Here is a 7,902-nt window from a genome sequence, read left to right as displayed (position 1 = left end):
GCTCTCTGTTGGCTATTAGTTGTCATCTTAAATTTGTTTCAAGAAATCTTTGTGTGTGCACTGAAAGACTGAAACTGGAGGAGTTGCATGTTTTGAGCTCCAGTCTTTACCGTGATATGCCTGAAGGGAATACGCTCAAGCTAAGCTTTCTTGGTGCTTTCTTTTCCTTCCATTTTGACAGTGCAGACTTAGCGGTGTAGCGTGTGGTGTTTGTTGTTCGGTTGGTTTTTGATCGTTGTTTAACTCTGTCCTGGTACATTTTTAGTTTTGACTTTGTGGTTGACTGTTTATAAACTACTTCATGTCTGCAGTGAGGTTGTGTTACATCTATGGGAATTAAAATGTCATTGCCAAGAGAGAAACGCAGATTCACAGTAAGGACTGTGCTGCCTTTAACATCTTCTGTGTAATTAAAATGTCACTTTAACTAAGCAAAAGCATACAGCCTCTAGGATTTCCATGTGCTGAAACAGTAACTATGTCTTGTTTTACTGGAGTGCAGTTCCTATGGTGCAAGATTTGATTTCCTTTACTAAAATTGGGTAGACTGCTGGGTATATGGATGGGAGGTTTTAAAGAAAGGTGCTGCTTCTAGCGCTGAGGGTTAACCTAGCTGGGAGCTCAGCACCATGCAGTCATTCAGTCACCCCCTCCATTCCCAGTGGGAGAGGGCTGAGCTTACCTGGGCAGTGTAGTGAGGGTATAAGGGAATGTACTGGGAGAAAAGTGTGCTCACACCCAAGAGGTGTGTGCAGGCCTGGATTAACTGGCAGCTCTGCTTTCAGAAGTGAGCTCTGTAGATTCACGGAAGGCTTACTAGGTGGAGCGGAGTATTGAGACTGATGTGTCTCACTAATTTTACCAAAGTCTGGACTCCTAAGGAGCAGAACTCCACAGCAGCCCGGGGCAGAGGCCGTGTTGAGCTGAAGCTCATAAGTTTAGTTTGAGCCCAAACTGAGAAGCCACTCAGGAATGCCTGAATCATGCTTTGTTAAAGCGTCTAGGTCAGTATGTGACAGGTAAAGGTGTCCACTGTTGCTGTTGCATGCTCCACAGTGCCTGACACTGAAGAAGTGCCTGGCCATGGAAGAAGAACAATACAGCTGCAGCTGGAGCAAGGCAATCCACTGACTTGAATTTCACCAGCTAATTCCTGGCCTGAGCAAAGGAGTGCATCCAGAGCTTTGTCTTGTTTAGCAACAGCCCTCTATCACTGAATGTGAGGCAGCTTAGATCAGAATCCCAGCCTTCACTTAACTGCAATACATGCCCCTACAACCATGCATCAATCGAACCACTTTGAAGCTACTGTGGATACTTAATTTTTTCCTTTGTATCTTGATTATTGCCAATTAATTGTTATCTTTACTCAGCCTTCTGTGTTTAATATTTTCCAGCGTATGGCTGTTGCGTGAAGTTACAGGCAGTATTTATCAATTTGCTGCTTTGTCTTACAAATGAGTTTGGTGACAAATGCTCTTCCTGCCATACTGTTCCTGCTTCTTATCTATCTTTAAAGGCCTTATTGGGCAGAGGCTGGGTCGCTTATTCTGGAAAATAAAAGGACAGTAAAACTGTGCAACTTCCCAGCCGGGTGCCTGCTGTGTACCTGTAGTTTTAAAATGAAGGGTAGAATAAATGGAGCTGAAGAATTGCAGCTGATTCGCTTTTCATACTTGTTTGTAATTTAATTGCATTGTGTGAAGGAGACAGCTTAATGTCACTGTAAGTTGCGCACACCATTAGAGAGGACTGATCTGTAGGTCATTCCTACTCAAAGTGCTGCTGTCTGGCTAGAACAGAAACCTCTGGGCTGCGTTATTTGACATAACTGCAAGTTTTCTTCCAGGTAAAAGGCCAATTAATTGCCTGAAGAAGCTCTTTTGCATTGTCCACATCCTGAACCAGCTGCCTTTCTTTTCTTTTCTTTTCTTTTTTTTTTTTTTTTTGGCTTTGGCTTTTTTACTTTAAAAGGGATTTTTTTTCATGTCTAAACTAGTCATCACAGCTGCCAAGAGAAAGGTAATTGGTGCTTCTTCCTGTTGTAAATGGCCACAAATCCACTGCATTGCCAGGGTGTTTTGAGTCACATGCATTGGGTTTACAGCCTCTAATAGGAAAAAATGCTTTATGCAGCAATCTTTTAAATAAATATGCTCTAAACGAACACCATTTCTTACAGATTTGTTCCAATAGTTACTCACCTTCGTGTTTTCAACAAATGCGCCTCTGTTCCACTTGGCATTGTCACTCCTCAGCACCCAGCCTTTGTTTCATCTCATTTCTCTGCAAAAATATAAAGCTGTTAGTACCTGGCATTTTCTCCTTGAACATGTTTGCATAGTAATGAAGGGGCCAGCTGGTTTTCTCTGTAAGCTGAACAAACAGGGTTTCTTTAAGACTTTCCCTACAAATAATTTTCTCCTGGATTTCTGTAATATTTATCTCAGGCTTTTTTTCCCCCTATATTTAAGAAAGGGCATCAGAACTGATGCTGAGTTTTGTCTTTCTCTATATGGCAAGCATGACGTTCTTGCTCACTTCTTTCTCGCTTGTATGCTCAAATACTGTTAGACCTTTGGGCAACAGCTGTGCCAAGTTTTAGACCCTCTAAGCCTTTTCTGGAATAGCTGGTTCCTCAGACATAGACCCCTACTTTCCTGCAGCTGTGGGTGAGTTGTTTTTGCTTGTGTTATTGCAGCTAAATGCAGAATTCAGTCATGTTTTCTTTGGTCTAGCGTGACAAAAAAAGTGTTGTTTGGTATGACTTCCCACCGTGCTGCTGTTACCAGGGTTTTCGGGAGTGACTTCAGGTCTGCTTCTCACTGACAGATGGAAGTGCTGAATAGTATGAGAACTAGCAGAGATCTGAGCAGGATCTCCCAGGAAGCATCTCCATTGGAAGGACAATGGCAAACTGAGATCTGCCAGAGAGACAGACCTTAATTCATGTGCGCAACATTTATTTTATATTGTGGATGCTTACCTATAAATATTAAGTATACTGTGGATTGCAGTGCCAGGTGGTGTATCTTTAGCTGAGAATTGTTGAGTGATGAGATCTGTTTTTGATAGATTTTAATTGCCTCTTTTCTATTATTTCTTTCTTGAGACCCTGCTTACTTGTCACACGTTCTTGTGCTGCTTGGTGTGAGCAGTGATTGCAGACAGTATTTCAAGCCAGTGTCATCTCAAAAGAAACAGGTGATTTCAAAGTTCATGCTTTGATGTTGGATGGAATTACTGATGCTACAATACAGCTCAACTTGCCATTTTTAATAGAGATACTGACAGCACGGGAGAAATGGCTTCTTTGGTGCCACTGAAAAACACAACTAAATCTCTTGATTTGTATGAAGCAGTAAAAATTACATTAAAGCAATTTTCTTCAGCTTTTGTCAGCAGATCTGTTACAGCAATTGATGGGGCCCCAACAATGGCCGGTTAAAAAGCGGGACTTATAAAATTAATAGGAGAAGATGCAATTGCTGCCAGCAACTCGTGTGGGATGAAATCTCACGGCATCATACATCAGGAAAATGTACGCATGAAAGCTTTAAAAATGGATAAAGTGCAAATCTTCATCAAAGCTGTGAATTTCATCAAGTCTGAGGGTTTGAATCACCACCAGTTCCAGGTGTTCCTTAAATGAACGGATGCTGATTATGGGGACATCATTTACTTTTCTGAAGGAAGGTGACTAAGAGTAAAATGCTAAAAATTTCTTACAAGTTGTGAAATGAATTCGAGTCATTCATGGGATCAAAAGGAAAATCAGCGCCAGAACCTGTAAATGGAAAATGGCTGATGGATTTAGCATTTGTGGTGGATTTGACTACTCATTTAATTGAGTTAAACCTGTCTTCAGAGGGAAATTTAATTTTTCTGTGCTATATTTTGAACCATGACAGCATTCAAAATGAAACTGAATTATGGCAAGCTGAAGCTATGGCAAATAACTTGATGTATTTTGGTGCAGTTGGTTGATAATTGAAGTCCAATAAGTCCAATACATCACCATGTGCTAAAGCTTCTATCGTTATCACTTGTGAGAACGTGCCAACTTTCTTACAGTGAGGGAGTATTAGAAATAAGATCAAGGAACCTTTGAGTGTTTTCTTGTAAATAATCTACATTTAATTATAACAGTAAATTTCAGATTATATCACTTCTGTTACTTCTACGCCTTCATGTGTGATGGGAGAGGGATACCCAGGAGAGCTGTCTTCATCTTCTCTTCCTCTCTGCTGATGCTCCTGTGTCAGACCTGGACAGACTAAGTTCGCAGAGTTGGCGCTGTCTCAGTTTGTATGATAAGTTCTGCCTTTCAAAACAGCAGTCTTAAGCAGGAGACAACACTCCCCAGCACAGAAAAGAGACCTTGGGACTCACATAATCCGTGCCCATGACTTACTGTAACTGCAGTGCTGCTGATCCCCTCCTGCCCAGCCAGTAAGCAAGGATACGAAACCACTCCCAGCTGCTCATGCCGGAACATTTGGGATTTGGTAAAGCACCAAGCTTTGAAGTTGAACTCCCTCCCTGATTAGTGCATTTCATCACTTTCCTTTGGACCCACCTTCCCCTGATGGGAACAGACACAACTTGTACAGAAAGGAGAAGCCTCTGGTCACCAGCTCCTGTGCTTTAATGAGCTGTTCTGTTCCTAAGGGATTACTGCAGCCAGGAGCTGTTGCCGGCTGCTGCAGCCAAGAACCAATTATATCCAAGTACCACCTCTCTTTAACTGTAGGTACAGATGTGTACGGGCACATTTAATGTGCATTAATACATAGCTCATTCGCAAGCTTTCCCTGTTTGCAAGAATCCCAGCATTTTCTTTTCAGCTGCTTTGGTTTTCTTCTAAATCTGCACAGCCTCCTGCATGAAAGGATGTAATTGCTGGGGGTATCTTTCAGCAGCAGAGGCTCTGGTTAGCTGCATGTCAAAGAAACATTCTGCTGGGGAACAGTAAATTGTCATAGTATCATAGTATCGTGCGAGTTGGAAGGGACCTTAGAGATCATCGAGTCCAACTCCCGGGTTTCGAGCCCTCTGTATAGCGAAGTGGCACTTCTACCCCTGCGCCACAGGGGGGATTCGAACCCGGGCCCTCCCGTGCCGCAGGCAGCAGCTTAAACCACTGCGCCACTGGGGGCACACGTGTCAGGCTCTCGGCCGCTGTGGCATTAAGCCAGAGTCATCACAGCCTACCCTGACAGAGCAAAGTCCTTTATAGATGAAATGTCCTAAAACAACCAAAAAACATTAACCACGTTTTTCTGATTCCACACGTTCAGCGGCAATCTTCCCAGCTGGAGGCATCACCGTTTGCGGCTACGTCTCCAACCTGGAGCCAGGATTCCCCATACCTGCCTGCTGCTCAGCAGCTGGCTCTCAAGAAAACCTTTCTCAGGTCAGCCCTCCTGGCACAGACACAGCACCAACAGCTCTCCTTTCCCAGCTCAGCCTGTTCACCCAGCTGTCCTTTGTATCACTGCCCACACCGACCATAACCCAGCACTGCTGCAGGGACTGGGGGCTCCGTGCTGCAGGAGGAGGCTGGAATGGCCTAAATGTATTCCTGGAGCATTGCTGGCATGTGCCAGCCATAAAACAGGCCTCTGGAGAGGCAGCAGGGCAGCTGGGCTCTGCTGGAATAATTGCATCCAGCAATTGCATCTGTCTTTATCTCAGGGAGGACTGACACGTTTCCATTAGCTCATCTGCCACAGCCTGCCGTCTTGGGGCACTTTTCTGTCTGAGAAAAGAGGAAATGCAGAATCTGGCAGCTCTGGAAAGAGGAGGCTACAAGCAGATGTACTGCCTGCTATATGACAGCTCTCTGTGGCCCCACGGACCTGCATGTGCCCAGTCTGAGCTCAAACACAGCAGAGGCACTGCTGCAATCAGCAGCAAGTTTACTAAACCAAGACACAACCAATGGCTCTGCTGTTTTGATTTTACCATAATAAGGAAAACGTATGTGATGTACGTAGAGCAGCCCTTGTTCTCCCAGCTTTTTTGCAGTGTTCTCTTTGAAAAGGCAGGCAGACAACAGAGTGACTCAGGAAAGGGTTAGCCATCTCCAGCTGTGCTGTATTTGTAGTTCAGATTCCTCATCTTAAGCACAGGCCAGTGCTCTTCCTTCTGCATTCTGGAGCCCCAGCCACTTTCTCCAATGGCTCAGAGAACTTTAATATTTGAACGAGCCCGGGAGCAGGCACAGCCTGCCTTTAATATTTAATGACCAAGAAGACTACATTTGGAAATCTGTGTCTCAGTTCTTCAGACCCAGAGATCTAAGCTGAAAGTCTGGATTTCAGAGTCAGAACTGCCCCTCCTTAGCTCTGAATATTTACCCAAAGTTCCAAGCAGCCCAAAGCTGACACAATTGGTCACGGTGTGCCTGGCCCCCAGCACTCATGGCTTGGGCTCCAAATCCAGCAGGTGGATAAAAACCAAACACTGCTGAAATACGCAAGGGAAAATCATGAGCAGAACCATAAAGCTACAGAATGCAAACAACAACCTGCCAGCACTGAACCAACCAGGAAACAACCCGACCCTTTTTTCTAAGGCCATCCATATGTAATGAGCCTCCCAGAGCTTCTCTCACAAAGAGGGAAGTGTCAAGTCCACATCCAACGACTTGAGGGGGGACAAGTGAACAAGAGCAGAAGTGAAAACAGCGGGTGCCCCTTGATGCCAAGGGCAGGTCACCATCCCTGCAGCTCTCAGAGGGCTGCACACCCTTCTGCTGTGTCGTTCCACTGCCCGTCTGCTTTTACAATCAGCACCTGGCAGTGCAAGCACTGCTGTGCTGCTGGGAGGGCAGGAGGATGAACTTCTTTACAGGGTGGGCCCTATCTCCACACAAGGCAGGAAGACACCAGCCTTGTATGCAGCCTTCTTGTGTTCCCAGCCTTCCTAAAGTGCACAAGCAGGAGAAGGACATTGCCATGCAAATCTCAGCAGCCCTATGCTCTCAGTAGCCCCAAAGGATGCTGTCAGACAGGGAAGTGAGCCCAGCCCATCAGCAGGGAGCACAAAGGTAACGAGATGTGTGCCGTTTCCTTAACTACTAAGGCTGCCGGGGGCAGTTCACCATCTTCCTTCTCTCTACGCTCCTCACCACACATTAAAAAGCAACAAGTATGTGACAGTATCTGAACTGACCACACCACCTCTCTGTTAGCAATACTGATTTCCTTCAGAAGTCTGCCCATTGGTCTCACCTTATAAGAAATCTTGTTTCTCCATTCCAGTCCCTCACATTTCAGCTGGCAGGTCAGCACCATGAGCACTTTTGCCCTCGTTAAGTATTCCCCTTTTGATGCATCGGAGAAGCAGTAAACGTTATTACAGAGTGGCATTGTGCAGCGTTGGCTTCACTGCTGAAGGCTGGCTTACTTTCATACTTCCATCACCAAACTGCTGGAGTGAAGATTAATCAGTGGAGTAATTGCAAACCTCCGAAACCTGTACGGCCAGCCTCTCCTGTGGGTTTCACAGCCATGCAGCAAATCCAGCAGTCCCACAGGGAAAGCTCCCAACACAATGCCACAAAGGAAAAGCCATTAGTGAGCAATTACATTTCAGCAGGATTTCCCCTCTTCACCGACCCCTAATGAGGGTAACCAATTCAAGAGGAACTGCTGCAAGAATGAATGAATAATGAGAAAGAGGGGACGGGAGTTCCTGTAATCCGGGCAGAATAAGAAACAACTCTGTGAAGGCAAAGAAAAGCAGATGCTGGAGCTGTGTTCCAAGCGACGGCCAGAGGTGGAGACCTGCTGGTTACAGGAGGCACCGGCTGACCCTAAAGCCTCACAGAGGCCCTACACAAGGGCAGGAACACAGCAGATGGCAATTCATGTGCACGGCTGCTTCACTCCAGCA

This window comes from Excalfactoria chinensis, chromosome 13 (genome assembly GCF_039878825.1).
Source record: "Excalfactoria chinensis isolate bCotChi1 chromosome 13, bCotChi1.hap2, whole genome shotgun sequence".
NCBI lineage: Eukaryota > Metazoa > Chordata > Aves > Galliformes > Phasianidae > Excalfactoria > Excalfactoria chinensis.
Note: the sequence above shows the minus strand (reverse complement) of the source record.